General features: G+C 35.5%; 1 pseudogene; it reads right to left on the reverse strand.

Moving 5' to 3' along the window:
• Nucleotides 1–16,691: 16,691 nt before the first annotated feature.
• LOC121203725 (uncharacterized) overlaps nucleotides 16,692–21,314 on the reverse strand; it is a 28,386-nt pseudogene continuing 23,763 nt past the window's right edge.

The following is a 21,314-nucleotide window of genomic DNA, read 5'->3' on the forward strand; positions in this document are numbered from 1 at the left end:
TCAATTAAGATGCAAAATTAAATTTCTCCAGATTTTAAATTATGCAAACAACTAAAATTAATTGAGCTGTAATAAACTAATTAAATTGACTCAAAATAATTATTCAGCTACTAAATTAATGTCCAATTGATATTGAGCTGAATCGTAAGTATTTGAGCTGAAATTGAGCTGATTCGAGCTCATTGAGCTTGAAAGGAGCTAGAAACGAGCTAAATGAAGCTCCACAAAATAAGATTGAGCTACGTCCAGCTTGCAAACACGACGAGCCTCGCTTGTAGTGATACGAGTCACAAAAGCCCAAATTCTTGAAGGCGAGGCCCAATAAGTAAATTCCCAGCCCAATCAAGAAATCCATCCATACTTAGTTGAAAATCAAGCCAAATTGTCAAAGTGGCCCAAGTTGTAAAGTTTTATTTTTATTTTTATTTATTTATTTATTTATTTACTTAGTTTAAATTTTTATGTCAATATTCAGTCCAAGAGTCCCAGATAAAATGACCTTTGACCGAATTTCCATATTAAAATAATTAGGAGTTTTTTTTTAGTTTTCTAATTAGATTAGGACTAGTTATAAGGCCTATTTAAAGGCATGGCTGTCCACCTTGTTAAACACTTATCATTATTATTAAAATTTCAGATTTGTTGAGAGCAGAATTTTCTTTGAGTTTTCTCCAAGATTTCTCTCTCGAGTTTTCTTTAGAAGTTGTTTTAACAATCTTGTGATTGTGGGAGCCATCTTCAACCTTCTTCTTGCCATTGATATTCTTTGGAGGGGAGATTAGAGCCGTTTGAAGGGAGTTGTGAGATCTTTCGAGATTTCAAGGCTTCTTAGGACTTATCTTTTAATTTCTTACTGTCAATTCTTTCTTTATTTCTACTGGTGCTGAATCATTATCTAATCTATTTTCTGTTCTTATTGTGTTTTCAGCCTTTTTCTATCTTAAGGAATCAGCCCAAAAATCCCCAATTTCTAGGGTTTTTCCATACTCTTTTTGGGTGAAATTAGATTGTCGAAATTTGGGGAAAACTATCTTGGTGTTCAATTGGGCAGAATCACAATCTCCTTGAGGGTTTCAAGAACCCTAACACTTATTTCTATTCTCAATTTGATTCTTTGCTGATTTGAGGATTTTATTTCAGATCTAAAATTCAAAAATCTAATCTTTTAATTTTCTGTTTCGTTTCAGATCTAATTGTTTAGGGTTTTCGTAGGAGTTTCTCGTGACTTGGCAACTCGATCTTGGTCCGCGCGCAACCCCGTATCATTTGGTATCAGATTTTGGGCGTTTTGGGTGTTCTTGGTTGATTTCTAAACTGATCTCTATTTTTTAAAGCATAAATGGCAGTTTTACCCAGAAAATTGTTTAAAAAAATTCATTTGAGTGGGTAAACGTTGTCCGATTGATCTGAAATTTTACATACATATTTTTGGCACTGTGATTGAATATAAAAAAATTATTCCCGCAAAAAATTCAGTCAAAAAAGTCAAAAAAATCAAAAAATACGAAATTCAATAAAAATTTAAAAAAGATTTAGCGGGTTGAATTTGGTGCCCAAAATTTCCAGATCAAAAATTCAATATATAAGGACACTCCAGATTTAATTTCATGATTTTTGGAGATCGGGAACACCTCGAACGAAGTTGTCAAGTTACTCCGCAGTTTTTCGGGTTTTCTGTTTTCAGCAATTTTTATTGATTCTTAGCTGTAGGTTTTCATTTGTTTCCCTTTATTCTTCCTTTACGTTATCTAACACCTTCTTGTTTCTTGTGTTAGTAGGATTTAAACGTGTGCACAACTTCTTCCTCGGTGCAACACGAATCAATTGGTGTCTCGTCAGTTTTTAGCATCCTAGTGCAAATTAGGATTCTTTGGTAGTTTGGTTCACACTCTCTAATTGGTTGATATAAACTCTGATAAAGAACTCACAAGATTGAATTCGACCTCATTGAGAATTTGATTTTTTCTTTTTGAGTGATTAACGGTGAGGTTTGATAACTTTTATTTTTGAGTGTTGAGTGTTTTGCAGGTTTTAAAAACAAATGTCTACAGGTGATAATACTAGTGACATATTTAAAAAATTCCAACAACAGTTGGACGAACAGGCTGCTGCACTTCGAGCGTTGACTGCTACTATCAATGAGGTGCGGTTGAATCAAGAGCCTCAATATCGAGATCAAATTAAAGACGATGTGGATAACCAGCCTCCTGCTCATAGGCGCGCTCCTCGGCGTGTCCCTAGAACTGATTATGATCTTCATGATCGTGGACAACCCTCTTTGGCAAAACCAAAGAGCGAGCAGCAACGAGAACATCTCTTCCATACTCGCTGCCATGTACAAGGTAAGCTTTGTAGAGTTATTATTGATGGTGAAAGTTGCTCGAACGTAGCCAGCACGACGATGGTGGAAAAGCTTTGCTTAACCACTACCAAGCATCCACGACCTTATCAACTACAAGGGCTTAGCAACGAAAGCCAATTTAAGGTCACTCAACAAGTGCGCATCGCCTTTTCTATCGGTAAATATCAAGACGAAGTCGTGTGCGACGTAGTACCTATTCAAGCCTGCCATTTATTGCTAGGAGAACCATGGCAACTGGATCGAAAAGTCACTCACGATGGTCGTACCAATAGGTATTCTTTCAAGCATCAAGGAAAGAAACTTACCTTAGTGCCGCTCACTCCGGAACAAGTCCATGAGGACCAAATCAAACTGAGAAATTCTGTTAAAACAAGTGAGGAAAAAGAAAAAGAGAATGAAAAAGAGCAAAAAGAGATTGAGAGTGAAAAGGAATGTGAAACAGAAAAGAAATTTGAAAAAGAAGTTGAAGAAAGAAGAGAAAATGAGTTAGAAAAAGAAACAAAAGAAAAAGACGAGGAAAGGCTAGTGAGGAATGTTTCCACTAACCAAGATATGAATTTTTCTTGTGTTGCTACTTTTCAGGTTCCTGAAAGATCGAAAGATAACTTTCAACTTCAATACCTCTCAAATGAAAGACGCTTTCATACGATCAACTTAGGCAAAGATGAAATCACACTACATGATCCCGAAGGTAAGCGAGGTAAGGAAATTTTAGAAACCGAGTCCATTGCAGATTTGAAAATTATTGATAAAACTTTTGGTGACTTAGTTCTTAAAAGATCCCCTCATTTTGATCCGATTAATTGTTACTCTTCGATTGTGGTTGATAAAGTCATTACGAAAAGAAGCGTGATTTGTTATTCTCTTGATTTACCTTGTGTAAAATCCTCGAATTTGTCCAAATCTGTTTTGGAGAATAAGGTAACGAAATTTTTCAAATTTGTTTTCAATTTATATTCGTGCCTTAAACAGTTTATGTGGTTGTACATGAAGTTTGAGTTCCATTTGACAAAGGTTAACTCAACAACGGAGATTCAACTACACTATGCCCCCGATGAGCGAAGGTTTGTTTTAAATGAAAAAGGTAAAATCGACCCTTATTCTTCTGCTTATCGAGGTAAGATGCTTGAAACCTTTGAAACACTTTTGTACTCCTCGGATAGTGATAAAGATCGTGTTGATGAACACTTAGATCGAAACGTGCTTGACTGTCCTATTTTATTTATTGATGATCTATCTGTTTTGATGGTTGATAAAAAGATTCTTGTTTTTGATAATGCATGTGTGAGTGAATCTATAGACCGTCGATTAATGCATGGTATGATTATGCAACTCTGTGAACCATGTGAATCTTTTCAAATACCTACTTGTGACGATTATGTTTACCATTTGATTTATTACTCGCAATTTATTCATGGTTTGTGGGAACAATGTAAGACGACTGAATGCCTTAAAACATGTCCATCTTTATTTCAAATATTTGACGAGGCAGTGGTGAGTAAATTAGATTGTTTGCATGGTAATCTGAATCTGTCCATTCACATGCGTTATACATGTTCTGTTATGCTTATGATTGGACTACAAGCTTGTTTCCGTTGCTATTTACTATCTCATGGCTATTCTTTTCAGTGGACTCAATTGCCATTAGTCCCGTTCGATAGAGGAAAGTCGAGTTCATTTGATTTTTTAGATTCGAGGATGAATCTTTTTGAGGAAGGGGGAATGATACGAGTCACAAAAGCCCAAATTCTTGAAGGCGAGGCCCAATAAGCAAATTCCCAGCCCAATCAAGAAATCCATCCATACTTAGTTGAAAATCAAGCCAAATTGTCAAAGTGGCCCAAGTTGTAAAGTTTTATTTTTATTTTATTTATTTATTTATTTGTTTACTTAGTTTAAATTTTTATGTCAATATTCAGTCCAAGAGTCCCAGATAAAATGACCTTTGACCGAATTTCCATATTAAAATAATTAGGAGTTTTTTTTTAGTTTTCTAATTAGATTAGGACTAGTTATAAGGCCTATTTAAAGGCATGGCTGTCCACCTTGTTAAACACTTATCATTATTATTAAAATTTCAGATTTGTTGAGAGCAGAATTTTCTTTGAGTTTTCTCCAAGATTTCTCTCTTGAGTTTTCTTTAGAAGTTGTTTTAACAATCTTGTGATTGTGGGAGCCATCTTCAACCTTCTTCTTGCCATTGATATTCTTTGGAGGGGAGATTAGAGCCGTTTGAAGGGAGTTGTGAGATCTTTCGAGATTTCAAGGCTTCTTAGGACTTATCTTTTAATTTCTTACTGTCAATTCTTTCTTTATTTCTACTGGTGCTGAATCATTATCTAATCTATTTTCTGTTCTTATTGTGTTTTCAGCCTTTTTTTATCTTAAGGAATCAGCCCAAAAATCCCCAATTTCTAGGGTTTTTCCATACTCTTTTTGGGTGAAATTAGATTGTCGAAATTTGGGGAAAACTATCTTGGTGTTCAATTGGGCAGAATCACAATCTCCTTGAGGGTTTCAAGAACCCTAACACTTATTTCTATTCTCAATTTGATTCTTTGCTGATTTGAGGATTTTATTTCAGATCTGAAAATTCAAAAATCTAATCTTTTAATTTTCTGTTTCGTTTCAGATCTAATTGTTTAGGGTTTTCGTAGGAGTTTCTCGTGACTTGGCAACTCGATCTTGGTCCGCGCGCAACCCCGTATCATGTAGGCTGAAACAATAGCCGTTCCCGGGGGTGGGTCGTATCAATAAATTCGGCTAGACAAATTTAAAACATGTAATAATTTAGACAAACTAAATGACATCGAGACATCTTTAATTTAACTAAATCAAGACATATTAAACACTTAAATTAATTAAGACATATTTAAAAGCTGTAATGAAACTTATTTAAATGTTTATTTAAATGGTCTAAATTCCAGTCATCAAATTAATTAGCTAGAACGAAATTCAGCTTCAAAGAAGTTGAATATGTTCAGCTCGTTTTTAAACTCCTTGCTATCATTTTCCTCAACCCGTTCCACCATTGCTAAAATAGCATCTTTGAATCGTTTAGCTCTAGCTCGCGTTATTGGACCAATGGGCAGCTTAATGGCTTCTTGTTCGTTCTCCATTTGGTTCGTAGGCAAGCTCACATCAAATGTGAGCCTTTGGAAGCTCAATGGGTTGTCTAGGTTCAACCATGGGGTGCATGAAACTTCCAAGAGGTGTCTCTTGGCCGAATAGGTGCATAGAATGTAACATCTCAAAATAGGGCCTAAATGGAATAGTGGTTGTGAAACCACAAATATGAGATAGAAAAGTTTATTTCAATTAATTTTTATGATTTACCGAGTGATTAGATGCATGTGTTAGAGTATTGATAAGAAATTTTATAGATTGCATGTTTAATTTTCCTATTAGGGCTTATTTGAAAAAGTTGCTGTAACAGCCCGATTTAAGGTCTAAATGGAACGATGGTTTTAGAACCACGAATTTGAAATAAAAAAAATTTATTCTAATTAAGTTTTAAGGTTTATTTATTGATTAAAATATTGTGTAAAAATATCGTTAAGTAATTTTACTGATAAAGTGCTTAATTGGACTTTAAGGACTAAATTGCAAAAGTTGCAAAATATGTGTTCTAATTCATAAGTACTTGATTGAAATGGGGGTTTAAAGAGGAGGTCCTTAAATGGAAATTAGACCATTATATTTTGTTTGGACAAAAATGGGCATGAATAGGACAAAATTTTAAAGAAAGGCCTTAAGGGCATTTTAGTCATTTGGTAATTAAAAGAAATAAAAAGGGAAAATAAAGCCAAAATTGACTCATCTTTTTCATGGAGGCTGAAATTAGCATGGGAGAAGCCATGGCTAGGGTTTTCAAGCTTTCCAAGATCAATAGTAAGTCCGTTCTAGCGCCGTTTTTCAAGTTCATTACGATTTTGGAATCCCGGTAACTTGATTAAGCTTATTCTAGCAATAATTTAAGCTAGGGTTCATATTTGGAAAAATACCCATAGGTGAAATGTGTTTATTTTAATGTTTTATGGTAGAATATGAAGGTTGAAAAATGTTATAACTTTTGCTAAGCGGTTTTAAGCAAAAATGAGTAAAACGACTTAATCGGTAAAAGTTGTTATTGTTCATAACTATGTGTTAGAGTGAGAATTTGATGTTTCCATAGAAGGGAAAAATGATCAGCATATCATAAAACATAAGAATAAGGGATGAAGTTTAATTCCCGAGCCTAGGGGCAAAAGTGTAAATATGCAAAAGTTTAGGGGCAAAATTATAATTTTTCCAAAGTTTGAGTTAAGGACTGTTTTGAATAGTACATTAATTAAATAAGTAAAATATGATGTTTTAGATCCTTAAAAACAAGGTTTGAATCTAGAATGGGAGAAAAATCAAAAACCAGGAAAGTTGGTAAAATGGCCGTTTTAGTATCGAGGTAATTTCATATGTATAATAAGCATTAATTTATGCATGTTTCAATGTAAAATTGATATATTTACTATGATTGTCGAGGTGTTGAAAGTAAGTATAATTATGATGATTTAAATGTTCAATATTAATTCGACATGGAAATGAGAAAGTATGTAAGTTTGTATGTAAATAATACATTATCTTTATTATGTTTTTCTATTTCAGCATATTTTATGTATTGTAGCTGATTTTTGAATCATATTTGACTATTGGAAGTATGGAATCAAGTATTAGAAAGAGAGAGAAATCCCAGTTGAACCTTTAGAAAGATTGGATGCTACAAATGGTATGTAGCTAGGTCACATGTATGGTGCTGAGTGCACATCATGTGTACAAGAGAGCTAAGAGACATTATGATGTAGCTAGGTCACACGGGTGACAATTTGTGTACACTATGTAGACAAGAGAGCTACGGGATATATGTAGCTAGGTCGCATGCGTGGTTTCAGGTGAAGGACACCATGTAGACAAGAGAGCTATGAGATAAACTGGCTAGGTCACATGGGTGGTACTAAGTGTTCACCATGTGTACAAGAGAGCCAAAATTATGTGTACAATCGAGCTAGGTCACATGAGTGGTGCTAAGTGAAGGACACTATGTGTACAAGAGAGCTTCGATTTTAAAGGTGGGCTGTGTGCGATACCATCGCGTATCTGTTATTATTCCGAAGCGTTCAACTGGGAAATTAATTAAATGAAATTGTATATGACTTTGTGATGATAAGTGTACATATATACGTGTGTATCTTATGAGTAATATGCTCGATATGTGATTGGAAATTGGAAAGATTGTTATGGGAAAGTGATGAATACAATTGAAGTGTGAAAGATCAAAATTGACAATAAAACTGTTCTGGATAGTTGCAGTGATGTGAATCTAAAAAATTACCAAAAATAGTAGAAATTGAATCAGAGACTGAATGAGATATCAAATTAGAGCTTAATGAGTCTGTTTTCATATACCAGAAATGGAGCAAGCAAAAGAATTCTATATTATGAGATATTTCAGTTTTTGAGAGACTGGTTCAGAATGACTACGTGATCCCCTATTATGACTTGAAAAAGTCATTAAAAATTGTACAAAAATAATTATGGGATATAATTTATATTCTTGAAATCCTTAATGAGCCTAGTTTCAAATGAAATAAACTAGAACATCCTTTTAATTTTGTACAAGGAGAAAATTGATTCGTAGTGAAGAGTGATCAGAACAGTTGAGTAGTGAAACAGGGGTAACTTCAATGAATAAACTGTACTAATTGGCTAGACTAAAAATTCTGAAAATTTTTTGGTAAGAATATATGTGAATATAGTTTCAAGGAAAATTAACGGTTTGTAATTTGGAGTTCTGTAGATCCAGAAATAAATAATTTAGTTGCTGGTACTCTGCTAGACAGCTTATTTTGAACCTATTTATGATTGTAGTAGTGAAAGTATGTGTGGTTGTGATGGTAATATTCCGGGAACATATTGTGACTTTGTTTAAAGTATGATAATGTATTGTTTATTAATATTTACATACTTACTTACTAAGCTATAATGCTTACTCCCTTCCTTTCCTTTTTCCTATAGTGTCGCAAATGTTAGCTCGAGTTGGAGGTCGCCGGAGGTTAAATCACACTATCAAACTATTGATCGATATATAAAGGTTTTAAAGTATTTTAAGTCTTTGGCATGTATGGAGACTCGTTTAATTGTTATTAAGTTGCTAGGAATTGGCTTAAAATACTGACCTATGTTATTTGAAGGTCTCTATTGTATAAAGTCATTTAATATAGATAGTCTTGATTATGTTATTAATTAAATGATGCAATTTATGAATGTACATGCTTGCCTATGTGTGTGGTTGAATTAAAGCATGATATGGGCCTTGTAAGCTCTTTTTAAGGGATAGCTTGAATGTGTTTGAAAAAGTTTTAAATTAGAGTGAAATTATGAATCGGTTTTTATAAGATGATTAGTGATTAAGTCCGGTAATGCCTCGTACCCTGTTCTAGCGTCAAACACGAGTAAGGGGAGTGATGTGATCCGGCCCGGGTAGATGAGTCGAATTCACGTAGTTGCCCAATAGTAGTTCGAGAGAGTCGTTCGTGCCTCGGATTTTAGTAATAAAAGTAAAATAATGGATTAGAATAAGCGGAAGGTTTCAAGAAGGGTAAGTTTAGTAATAGGTTCGGTTATGTATAGCTAAGATGGGTGATGGATAAATGGGTCGGTTTGATTACAAGAAGGAAAGTTGAAAGATGGGGGATGGAAAAATGAACTCAACGTCAGGAATGATTCAACACTAAGAAGTGTCACCCCGGTTCCTATATTGTTAAGGTGAAGTATGGATAGATGGATAGGTGAACGCCACACCAAGATTGGTGATAAGTTCAAACAAGACGATTGACGCCACTAGCACAAGCCAAATAAGTCTTTCGAAACTTGTACGAGATATGAGAGGAAGCAACCTCACAAGAACAAATGTTCATTAACAAATTTGGCAAAAGTCCTTTTACAATGAAATGTGCAAACTATTTATAGGCTAACAAGTAGTAGCCGAATGGACAAACTAATAGCTTTAAAGACTAAATAAATTCAGCTATGAATGCACTAGAATAATCTAGAACAAGTCTTTAATTAGCTAGGACTAAATTCGGTTGATGGGAACTCCATTGGACAGCTTCATGTGTAAGCAAAGCATCTTGGATGAATGTGATGTCTTGGGAACTCAATAGCTTGCCTAAATTCGGCCATGGGATGAATGAATCATTCAAAAAGTGTCTCTTGGCCAAATAGACACCTAGGGAAGTCAATTGGACAGCAAATAATTCATGTATTTCACCCACATACATTCGGCCATGCATGAACTAGAAGGGAGCTTGAATCTGGTCGTACATGAACATGCAATAAATGCCTTCATTCATGCATGTGTACCGTCCAAAGTGAATGTATCTTCTTAATCCACATGCATGTAATTAACCTCCCATGTACATGAACTTAATTCCCTCCAAGCATTGAACCAGGCCGTGCATGAATCTTCTCATTCGTTGAACTTTCCCGTTCATGCATCTTTTCATGAATTCCACATTCGGCTAACCTACATGAATTAACACACAATTAATTAAAAGATAACTATTCATAAAAAATCATAATTTAAATTAATAACTAAACAATTTAAAAGCAATAATTAAATTTAGACATAATAATTATAAGTCAACTTATGAAGTAAATTCAGCTAGCTCAAAAATAGTCAAAACACTTAATGAGTTGAAATTGAGCTAGGGGTTTCGGCATGAGCTGTAGCAAACTTAATTATAAACTAAATTAAGACTTAGTTAATTGAAAGGAAGAAAGAAGGAGCTGAAAGTAAGCTCGGTTGAGCTCAAACGAGCTCAAATGAGCTGAGTTGAGCTGGACGGAGCTCGAGGAGCTGGAAATTGATGTGATCCGGCCCAGGTTAATCGAGTCGTTTCACAAAGTTGCCCGATCGTCTATGAGGAGTAGTTGGAGTTGTCAAAATTGGGTGATTTAGGCTAAGGGTTGCGGAAGCTTTGAGAGGGTTTAGATGAGTGGTTTGGTGTTGATAAATTCGGTTTAGAATAGAAACAAGGTAGGTTAGAAAAAGGTAATTGATGGAGATGGAAAATAAAACTTAAACGTCAAGAATGTTCAATACTAAAAAGTATTGCCCGAGTCTTATATTGCTTAAGGTGAAATTTGTGGAAGGATAGAAGCGAACCTTGACCCAATACCTATATAGAGGTAAGAACCAAAGGTATAAAAATATGGTTGAACGCCACACCGATTCGGTGATAAGTTCAATGGAGTTTGGATTGACACCACTAGCAAGCTAGATAAGTCGCTTCGAGACTCGAACGAAAGAAGAGAGGAGGTAACCTCACAAGAACAATAGTTCATTCAAAAATTTGACAAAAAGTCCTCTCACAAAATGAAATAGCAAACTATTTATAGACTAAGTACTAGCTAGCCGAATGGTCATCTTCATGGCTAAGCAAATTAAGCTAGAAAATTCTAGAATTGAAGCATTAAGTTGTTGTAGCTAAATTCAGCTGATTGAAGTCCAATAGGCAGCTTCTTGACTAAGCAAATGAACTTGGAATGCTTGGAAAGGTGCATGGCAGCAGCTAGGTTCGGCCAATGAGCTTAAATGAGCTCATTAAGATGCAACTCTTGGCTGAAAAAATACCAGCATTAAAGGAGAACGTGAATGGCCAAAATAAGTGTGAAAAGTCAGCCTTGAAGAGTCCTTTAGGTGTGAACATGGCCAACTGAATAGACATGGGTGTGAACTCCAAGTGTGAACGGCATTATGCTTGCTAAATGTCTCTTCCAAATTCGGCTCACTTGAGGGCTGATGAATGCATGGGATGCCAATAGCTTTGTCTAGATTCGGCCAAGGTGTGAATGGACACTTCAAAAGATATCTTTTGGCCGAATAGGTGCATAGGAAATTCAATGGTCAGCCACCGATGCATGTAGGTGGATATTCATGCACTCTTCCATTCATTGTATTGAATCATTCATGCATCATCTTTAAGGCAACCATTCGTTGTAGGTAGTCATGCATGTACCCGAACATACATTGAACCAGAAATGTTCATGAATCCTCATTAATTGTGTTCCCACATGTGGATGTACCTACAAAAGATATAAACAAATTAGATTCAAGGTACATTCAGCTTAAATTAAATAATATCAAGACATATTTAACAAATTAAAATAAAGACATAAATAAAATATAATTAATAATAAATTCGGCTAGCTCAATGATAGTCAAAATTCTTGATGAGCTGAATTGAGCTAGAAAATTCAGTTATGAGCTGTAGTAAAAATAATTAAAATAAAACTATCACTCAAATTATTCAAATAATAAAATTAACGAGCTGGAAAGAAGCTAAATTGAGCTCGATTGAGCTGACTTGAGCTCGAATGAGCTGGAAACGAGCTAAACGGAGCTCAACGAAAATAAATTGAACTATTTCAGCTTGCATGGATTTGCAAGCAATGCTTAGGGAGCTGGTCCAAAAGTGTGCCCGAGGCGTGGCCGTATCATCCCCTCCCTCTTTAAAGCGATTTGTCCCCAAATCGAGCCATTGGTTCATTCGATCGCAGCAACTTTTACTTAGCTTTCCTCGGTCGAACGGGATGGATTGGAATTGGGACAACTGAAAGGAATAACCATGAGTTAACAAAAATGGTTTCAAATAAATTTGTAATCCAAATGCAAGCAAAATAGAATAAGAAAATCCCATGGGAGTGGACGGATGCAAAACAACATGTTCACAACCATGCAAACAAACTAATGTACTCGTTAATGCCTCGTCAATTATTCGAAACGAAAATGAACATGTTCTAAGGCATTCAAATGTCTCAAATCGTTTCCACAAGTCATAACCAATATGTGAATAACGAATCAAATCAACAAAACAATCTTTGGCACCACCTAAAGAGAACAACGATGTTTCAAAAAGTTCATGAGCCTTACCTTTAAAAGTAGTAAAACAAAGATCATTTTTAAATAAAGCTGAACAGTTAAACACATCACAATTTAAATTCCTTGCAACAACCAATTCTTCAACAAAAATTTTATTACCAACCGAATAGGGCAGAGAAATTTTAAAGTTATCGTAAATCATACCTTGTTTACCTCGAGGGATGGAAAAACAAGGATCATTTTTACCTTTGTCAATCATCATAAATCTTCTCTCCTCGGAAATGTAGTCTAGTCGAATCTCTGTGGCTGAATTAACCTTAACGAAATGAAATGCGAACTTCAAATACAACCACAAAAATGGATTAAGGAATGAATTTAAATTGAAATCAAATTTTTCATACCTCAGTTCCTTATTCAACACCCAATTATCAAAACAATAGAAATTGTTCACACAAAATTGATGAAGCTTGACTTTCCCATAAAACGAACCAAAATAGATTCCGGGTTTAAAAACTTGATTTTGAGTATTCATGCCAAAATGTAGCAAAAATTTCATTAAACCAAACACGTTAAACCAATGGGATTTTTGCATACACAGGGACAAACAATTAAAACTTTTTACATTCATCAATTCATACTTGCACAAATTCATGGATTTTCCACAAAGCGTTAATTGGTGCACAAAATTGTCACAAATGAAGAATTTAATCGCCTTTCGTGAAAAACCGTCATCACGCAAAATTAAACCTTTGGTTTCTTGATTGGAACAAAAATCAACCACATTCAGGGAGTAGCAATTAATCAGACCAAAATAAGGAGAGCGTTTAGAAATTAAGTCACTAAAAAGTATTTCAACAATTTTCAAACCTGGGGGTCGTGACTCGATCGTTAACATTTCCTCACCTCTCTTACCTTTGAACTCTTGAGGCACGTTTTCATCTTCAACCTTACCTATACTGACCATATGAAAATGTCTTTCATCGGAAAGGTAATGAAGTTGAAAATTATCGTTTGATATCTCGGGCACCTGGAAAGAAGAAACAGAACAAGAACAAGTTTCATATAGATTAGTCGAAATGCTCCTCACTTTTTCTGGTTCGTTTATCTCTTTTTCTCTCGTTTCTTTTCTAATCTCAACTTCTTTTTTTCTCTTTTCATTTCCTCTCTCATTTTCACTTTTATTTTCGACCTCACTCTCTTTTTGGATTTCTTTTTCTTTTTCAATCTCTTTTTCTTTTTCACTACAATGTGTGGATGACACGAAAGAATCAAAGAGATAATCATTTGGCTCAAAGAAAGAGAGAATATTTTCATAAGCTTCTCGTCCATTTCTTCGAGAACAATCCTTTGGGAAGGACTTCTTTGAAGCATACGAGGAATAGCTCGTCCTTTCTCGCTCATCTCGAGTGATTTTTGACTCGAAGTTTTCTTCTCGCGGTCTCGAAAGCCTTGTTGAATAGGAGTCTTGATATGTGTCTCTTCTCGAATAATGTCGTCGTGATGAACTTAACTCTATTTCTCGACTCGGTGGAGTTTGCTTCCGTCCGGCTTTTTCCTCCACTCGGTCCAAACGTCTTTTTAATGGGCTTAGTTTTTCCTCCAATATTCGACCCATCTCGTTCACCAAGTATTGAAATTCATCGGTAGAGAATTCTTCTTGAGACATGATTCAAGAAAATGTTCGAAAATCGAAAGATAGAATAAATAGTAAATAAACCTCACCAATTCAAAATCCTCACCAATCTCTCACAAAGAAATAATGATTTTCACTCGCACTCGTGTTTAAACTCTTCTAGGCTTTTTCTTTGATGTAAAACACACGTGCCTTTTACCTCTCGACCTCGTCTCACAATTTCGTAATTCGTCTCGATAGACTTAATTTGCTGCTTGAGGGTCGGTTTCAAAATAGGTTACAAAGGAATGATGTGGGTGTAGGGTAGGCTAAACAAAATAAAATCAAGGCTAAGTGTGGCGTTGGGATGGTAAATAATGGTAGGAAGGGAAACTTGATGATTGGAGCAAATAAGAGGGAAAAAAATAAAAACTCGCAAGACTTTTCACTTTTTTTTTAACTTGATTTTTTTTTGCTCACCTTTTTTTTTGCTCGATTTTTTTTTTCACTTTTTTTTTAAATTTTTTTTTTCAATCAATTTTTTTTTCGAATTTTTTTTGATTTTTTTTTGTTACTCCAATACAATAGTAAGCTAAATACAAGGGAAAAAAAATTAAATTACAACTCAATTTTTTTTTTTCACGTTTCGAACCTACTTGCGGCCTTATTACGAACGTCGGCGCTCCTCGTTTTAGTAGCTCTGATACCAAATGATGTGATCCGGCCCAGGTTAATCGAGTCGTTTCACAAAGTTGCCCGATCGTCTATGAGGAGTAGTTGGAGTTGTCAAAATTGGGTGATTTAGGCTAAGGGTTGCGGAAGCTTTGAGAGGGTTTAGATGAGTGGTTTGGTGTTGATAAATTCGGTTTAGAATAGAAACAAGGTAGGTTAGAAAAAGGTAATTGATGGAGATGGAAAATAAAACTTAAACGTCAAGAATGTTCAATACTAAAAAGTATTGCCCGAGTCTTATATTGCTTAAGGTGAAATTTGTGGAAGGATAGAAGCGAACCTTGACCCAATACCTATATAGAGGTAAGAACCAAAGGTATAAAAATATGGTTGAACGCCACACCGATTCGGTGATAAGTTCAATGGAGTTCGGATTGACACCACTAGCAAGCTAGATAAGTCGCTTCGAGACTCGAACGAAAGAAGAGAGGAGGTAACCTCACAAGAACAATAGTTCATTCAAAAATTTGACAAAAAGTCCTCTCACAAAATGAAATAGCAAACTATTTATAGACTAAGTACTAGCTAGCCGAATGGTCATCTTCATGGCTAAGCAAATTAAGCTAGAAAATTCTAGAATTGAAGCATTAAGTTGTTGTAGCTAAATTCAGCTGATTGAAGTCCAATAGGCAGCTTCTTGACTAAGCAAATGAACTTGGAATGCTTGGAAAGGTGCATGGCAGCAGCTAGGTTCGGCCAATGAGCTTAAATGAGCTCATTAAGATGCAACTCTTGGCTGAAAAAATACCAGCATTAAAGGAGAACGTGAATGGCCAAAATAAGTGTGAAAAGTCAGCCTTGAAGAGTCCTTTAGGTGTGAACATGGCCAACTGAATAGACATGGGTGTGAACTCCAAGTGTGAACGGCATTATGCTTGCTAAATGTCTCTTCCAAATTCGGCTCACTTGAGGGCTGATGAATGCATGGGATGCCAATAGCTTTGTCTAGATTCGGCCAAGGTGTGAATGGACACTTCAAAAGATATCTTTTGGCCGAATAGGTGCATAGGAAATTCAATGGTCAGCCACCGATGCATGTAGGTGGATATTCATGCACTCTTCCATTCATTGTATTGAATCATTCATGCATCATCTTTAAGGCAACCATTCGTTGTAGGTAGTCATGCATGTACCCGAACATACATTGAACCAGAAATGTTCATGAATCCTCATTAATTGTGTTCCCACATGTGGATGTACCTACAAAAGATATAAACAAATTAGATTCAAGGTACATTCAGCTTAAATTAAATAATATCAAGACATATTTAACAAATTAAAATAAAGACATAAATAAAATATAATTAATAATAAATTCGGCTAGCTCAATGATAGTCAAAATTCTTGATGAGCTGAATTGAGCTAGAAAATTCAGTTATGAGCTGTAGTAAAAATAATTAAAATAAAACTATCACTCAAATTATTCAAATAATAAAATTAACGAGCTGGAAAGAAGCTAAATTGAGCTCGATTGAGCTGACTTGAGCTCGAGTGAGCTGGAAACGAGCTAAACGGAGCTCAACGAAAAGAAATTGAACTATTTCAGCTTGCATGGATTTGCAAGCAATGCTTAGGGAGCTGGTCCAAAAGTGTGCCCGAGGCGTGGCCGTATCAGAAATGAGCTAGGATCAGCTTGCCAACAATGCACGGGTCCTTTGGATAGTTGCTTCAAGCTGATTTTGTGAGCATTGGCCCTTGTTTCGAACCAAGGTTTTGCATTAGAAGCTAAAATAGCTTCTAGGAAATGTTTAGCATGAGCTTGAGTTATAGGTCCTTTAGGCAGCTCGTTTAGATCTTGGTTTGCATTCGAAGATGCCCCGGGCGTGCTCACATCAGGGTGTTACATAGAAACTCCAAGGGTCCTCCCACATACATTCGGCTATACATGGAACTTGGAAGGAAGCTTGAACCTAGCTGTACATGAACTTGCATTAATTGTTCTCCATTCATGCATGTGTGCCATCCAAAGGAGATGTATTCTTCAATATCCATTGCATGCAATTAATCCTCCATGTACATGAATATAAGTCCTCCAGGCATTGAACCGAACCATGCATGAACCTTCTCATTCAATGAAAAAACCCGTTCATGCACCTAGTCATTAATGAACTTCCACATTCGGCTGAACCTATAAATAAATAAAAAACATAATTAAATAGAATATAACTATTCATATAATCATAATTTAAATAGCAACTAGACAACTTAAATGAAACTAATTAAATTTAGACATATTAATTAAAAGTCAACTTGCATAGTAAATTCGGCTAGCTCAAATAATCAAAAACACTTAGTGAGCTAATTGAGCTAGGGAATTCAGCATGAGCTGTAGCAATTTAAATAAAAATCAAATTTAAAACTTGGTTTATTGAAATGAAAAAGAAATGAGCTGAAACAAGCTAAAATCAAGCTCAAACGAGCTGAAACGAGCTCAAGTGAGCTGATTGGAGCTGAATGGAGCTGGAGAGGAGCTGAAATCAGATTGCAAAAGAGTGCAATGAATCTTCAAGGAGTTGTCCTTAGCTCCTTAAACATCATGGACCTTGATATCATCCCAAATACGCATCACCATGGCTGATAAAGCGTCTTGAAATTGCTTGGTTCGAGGTCGAGTCATGGGGCCTTTTGGAAGCTCAATTATTCTTGATTTGCATTCGAGGAGGCCCCGGGCGTGCTTACATTATTCCCCCCGTCTTCAAAGTGACTTGTCCTCAAGTCAAGTCGTCAGTTAATTTTGAAACAGGGATGCCTACTTGTTCGTTCTTGAATAAATGTGTTTAATTGTTGCATCATGCCTTGCTGCAAAAATGTCTTAGAACTTGCAATCAATTGAGAATCATTATAGAGCACAAGCTTATTCAAATGGTCATAGAAGCAAGTCATCTTACACTTAAGACAATCACAACAAGACAGTAACAATATCCCATTTTCACTATCAAATAAACATGTTTCATTACAACTCGAAAACTTAACAAACAAGGGGTTTAAGAATATAATGTTCGTAATTCGCTTGGGCACCTCAAATTGTATTATCAAAGCATAGTGACTTCGACAGGAATTCATGCAACAGTTCGAAAATTGCAAATGTCCGTCATAAACAAACAACGAAAAAAATGAATTTAATTCATATTTTTGCTTACTTAAACAACGCAATTTGGACAGCAAATATCCATTAAACTGAACAATATCACGCATACCAAGAATCTTTTGTCCATCAACCAAAATAGTTATATCTTCATCGTTATTGTTTTCTTCATTAACCGAATTGGACAAAGATGTATTAGAAATTCTAGAAACCATACCTTGAGCAGGTAAACAAGAATTAGTTTTACCTTTTCCTACCATTACAAACCTTCTTTCTTCGGGAATGTATTGCAACCGCATCTTAGGATTTGAGTCAACCTGAAAAGAATTAGAAACAAGAAAACTTTGGTTAATCAAAACTCTTTTCTTTTCTTCGCTCATGTTTCTTTGAATTTCCTTTTCTCTCACTTTGGTCTTATTTTTATCACAACTCTTTTTCTTTTCTCTTTCATTTTCTTTTCTTTCTTTTTCATTTTCACTTTCTTTTTCCAATCTCATACGCTTCATGGATTGTTTCAATCGTTGTTGATCCTCCACAACTTGTTTTGGTGTCAAGGGTGCCAAAGTAAAGTTGCGGCCATGATACTTGAAAGTATATTGATTTGTGAACCCGTCGTGCTTCACCCTTCGATTGAATTGCCATGGCCTTCCAAGCAATATATGGCCCGCATGCATGGGCACCACATCACAAAGAATTTCATCTTCATATTTTCCAATTGAAAATGGAACAAGGACTTGCTTGGTTACCTTTAACTCAACTCCATCATTAAGCCATTGTAGCTTTTAAGGACTCGGATGTACACTTGTCGTGTAACATCCTGATTTTAGGCTTAGTCGGAACAGTGGTTTTAGGACCACAAATTCGACGAGGAAAATTTTAATTTTATTATATTTTTATGGTCTACGATTTCACGGAATGATTTCGTGAAAATTTTATTCAAAAATTTCGACGTTTGGGCACTCAATTTGGTCAAAAGGACTAAATTGTAAAAGTACAAAAGTTGAGTTTTACATGATAGAAGTGTTTAATTGTTATGAGTTTTTAAATAAAAGGTCCTTAAATGGTAATTAGACCATTTTGAAGTTTGTGGACAAAAATTAGACATGGATGGAATTTTTTTGAAAGTTTAATAGTAAGGGCATTTTGGTCATTTGTATATTAAATGAAATAAAATGGGAAAAATAATACAAAATGGTCATCTTCTCCATATGGAGGCCGAAATTAGCATGGGGGAAGCCATGGCTAGGGTTTTCAAGCTTTCCAAGCTCAATAGTAAGTCCGTGCTAGCCCCGTTTTTCAAGTTCTTTACGTTTTTGGAATCCTGGTAACTTGATTAAGCTTATGCTAGCAATAATTCAACCTAGGGTTCGTATTTGGAAAAATACCCATAGGTGAAATTTGTGTATTTTGGTGTTTTATGATAGAATATGAGGTTTTAAATTATGTTTGACAACTTGTGCTACACGGTTTTAAGTGAAAACGAGTAAAAGGGCTTAATCGGTAAAAATACCTAATAGTCATAAGTGCATGTTAGAGTGAGAATTTGACGTTGTCATAGAAGTTTAATTCTCGAGCCTAGGGGCAAAAGTGTAATTATGCAAAAGTTTAGGGGCAAAATGGTAATTTTGCCAAAGTTCGTATTAAAGGCTGTTTTGATGAATGTATGTATTAAATAAATTAATTTGGCATTATAGATCGTGTGGCAAGCTGATCCTAGCTCATTTCCAGCTCCTCGAGCTCCGTCCAGCTCAACTCAGCTCATTTAAGCTCGTTTCAGCTCGTTTGAGCTCAACCGAGCTTACTTTCAGCTCTTTCTTTCTTCCTTTAAATAAACTAAGTCTTAATTTAGTTTATAATTAAGTTTGCTACAGCTCATGCCAAAATGATATAGGGTTGCGTACGCGGACCAAGATCGAGTTGCCAAGTCAGGAGAAACTCCTACGAAAGATCCTAGACGAACGGATCTGAAATCAAAAACAAAGATTAAGATTAAACCGAATCAGATTTGAATTTAAAATTCCCAAATTCAATTAAAAGAGCAGCAAGAAGAAAAGAAATAGAATCGATGAATCAAACGAAATTGAGAAGAAAGAAAAGATGCGAATCTGCCAAGGAATTGATTCGGCCAAGAATGCCCAATTTCCAGCAATCAATTGATTCCCAAATTGAAAGAAATCCAATCGGCCAAACCCTAGGAATTGGGGATTTTTGGGTTCGAATGGGTGCTGCCAATAGGAGAACAACTTAAACGATGAGATCTTGAGTTTAATCAATGCTGGAAAACAAACAAGAACAGCAAAATATTAGATGAGAAATCGGCACAAGTATAAGCAAAGAAAAGTAAAGAAAGAAATCGAAAATAGCAAGAATTAAAGGATAAGTCCTAAAGATCCTTGAAATCCTGAAAGATTTCACAAATCTCTTCAAACGGCTCTAATCTCCCCTCCAAAGAATATCGATGGCAAGAAGAAGGTTGAAGATGGCTCCCACAATCAAAAGATTGTTAAAAAAACTTCTAAAGAAAACTCAAGAGAGAATTCTTGGAGAAAACCCCAAAGAAAATTCTGCACTCAACAAATCTGAAATTTGATAGAAAAAATAATAATGAGATGTCTTTACAAAGGGTGGCTGGCCAATGCTTATATAGGCCTCCAACAAATCCTAATCTCACAAGTAATGATACGCCCTCACCTCGAGATCGAATTGAGTCGTAAAGATCGCCCGATCGTGAATTAGGAGTAAATTGAGGCTTTACAAAATAGGCTAGAAGAAAGAGGTCTATTTAGGCTCAAAAAGGTTTTGTTGGTTTAGGAAATGAATTAGAAAACAATGGAAGCAATTTGGCTAAGGATTCGAAAGCCGAACTAACACAATAGGAATGTGTTAACCCGTAACTTAGGAGAATGCTTAGGTTGGTAAGGATGGATGGAAGGTTTGTTAAATGGAAAGAAACTTCGACCCACTATCAATGGTGATAGGAACCTTAGTATGAATCGAACGCCACACTTTTGGGATTAAAGTGATAAGTTCGGGAAGAAACAAAAACAAGTTTGACGCCACAAAGATGTTTGATGAGTCTCACAAGTTTTTGGAGAATAACGAGAGTTGAAAACAACCTCACAATTTAGCAAAGCTATCAAATTGTTCATTAACCTCAAAATGTGAATTACATGACCTATTTATAGCTTGACTAAGGCAACCGAATAGCCTATCTAATCAGATCCTTATGCCTTAAGTTTCTTGAGGAAACTTCCTAGAAATTTCCTAGTTACATTCATGTGATTAAATTCTGAAAATTAACCTTCTAGAAAAAGATGATTCGGCTGGCCCCTTTAATGGAGAAAATTCACATTCGGTTAATGTTTTAAAAGAGCTTAATTGCTGCTATGGAGAAGAGAAATGGACAGCTTCAAAAATTATGCTTCTTTGGCCGAATATGAATAGCCTCCACATGAATTGGCTGCTGGAATTTATGAGGCACTCTTTGGCCATTGCTCTCCACGAAATTGGCCCTTGGAGAAGCTCAAAAACAGCAGCTAGAAGTCCATTGAGCTGCACGAAAAGTCAGCTGGAAACACAAGGCAGCTGCACTTTAAATGCCGTCCAT

This window comes from Gossypium hirsutum, chromosome A07 (assembly GCF_007990345.1).
Source record: "Gossypium hirsutum isolate 1008001.06 chromosome A07, Gossypium_hirsutum_v2.1, whole genome shotgun sequence".
Lineage (NCBI taxonomy): Eukaryota > Viridiplantae > Streptophyta > Magnoliopsida > Malvales > Malvaceae > Gossypium > Gossypium hirsutum.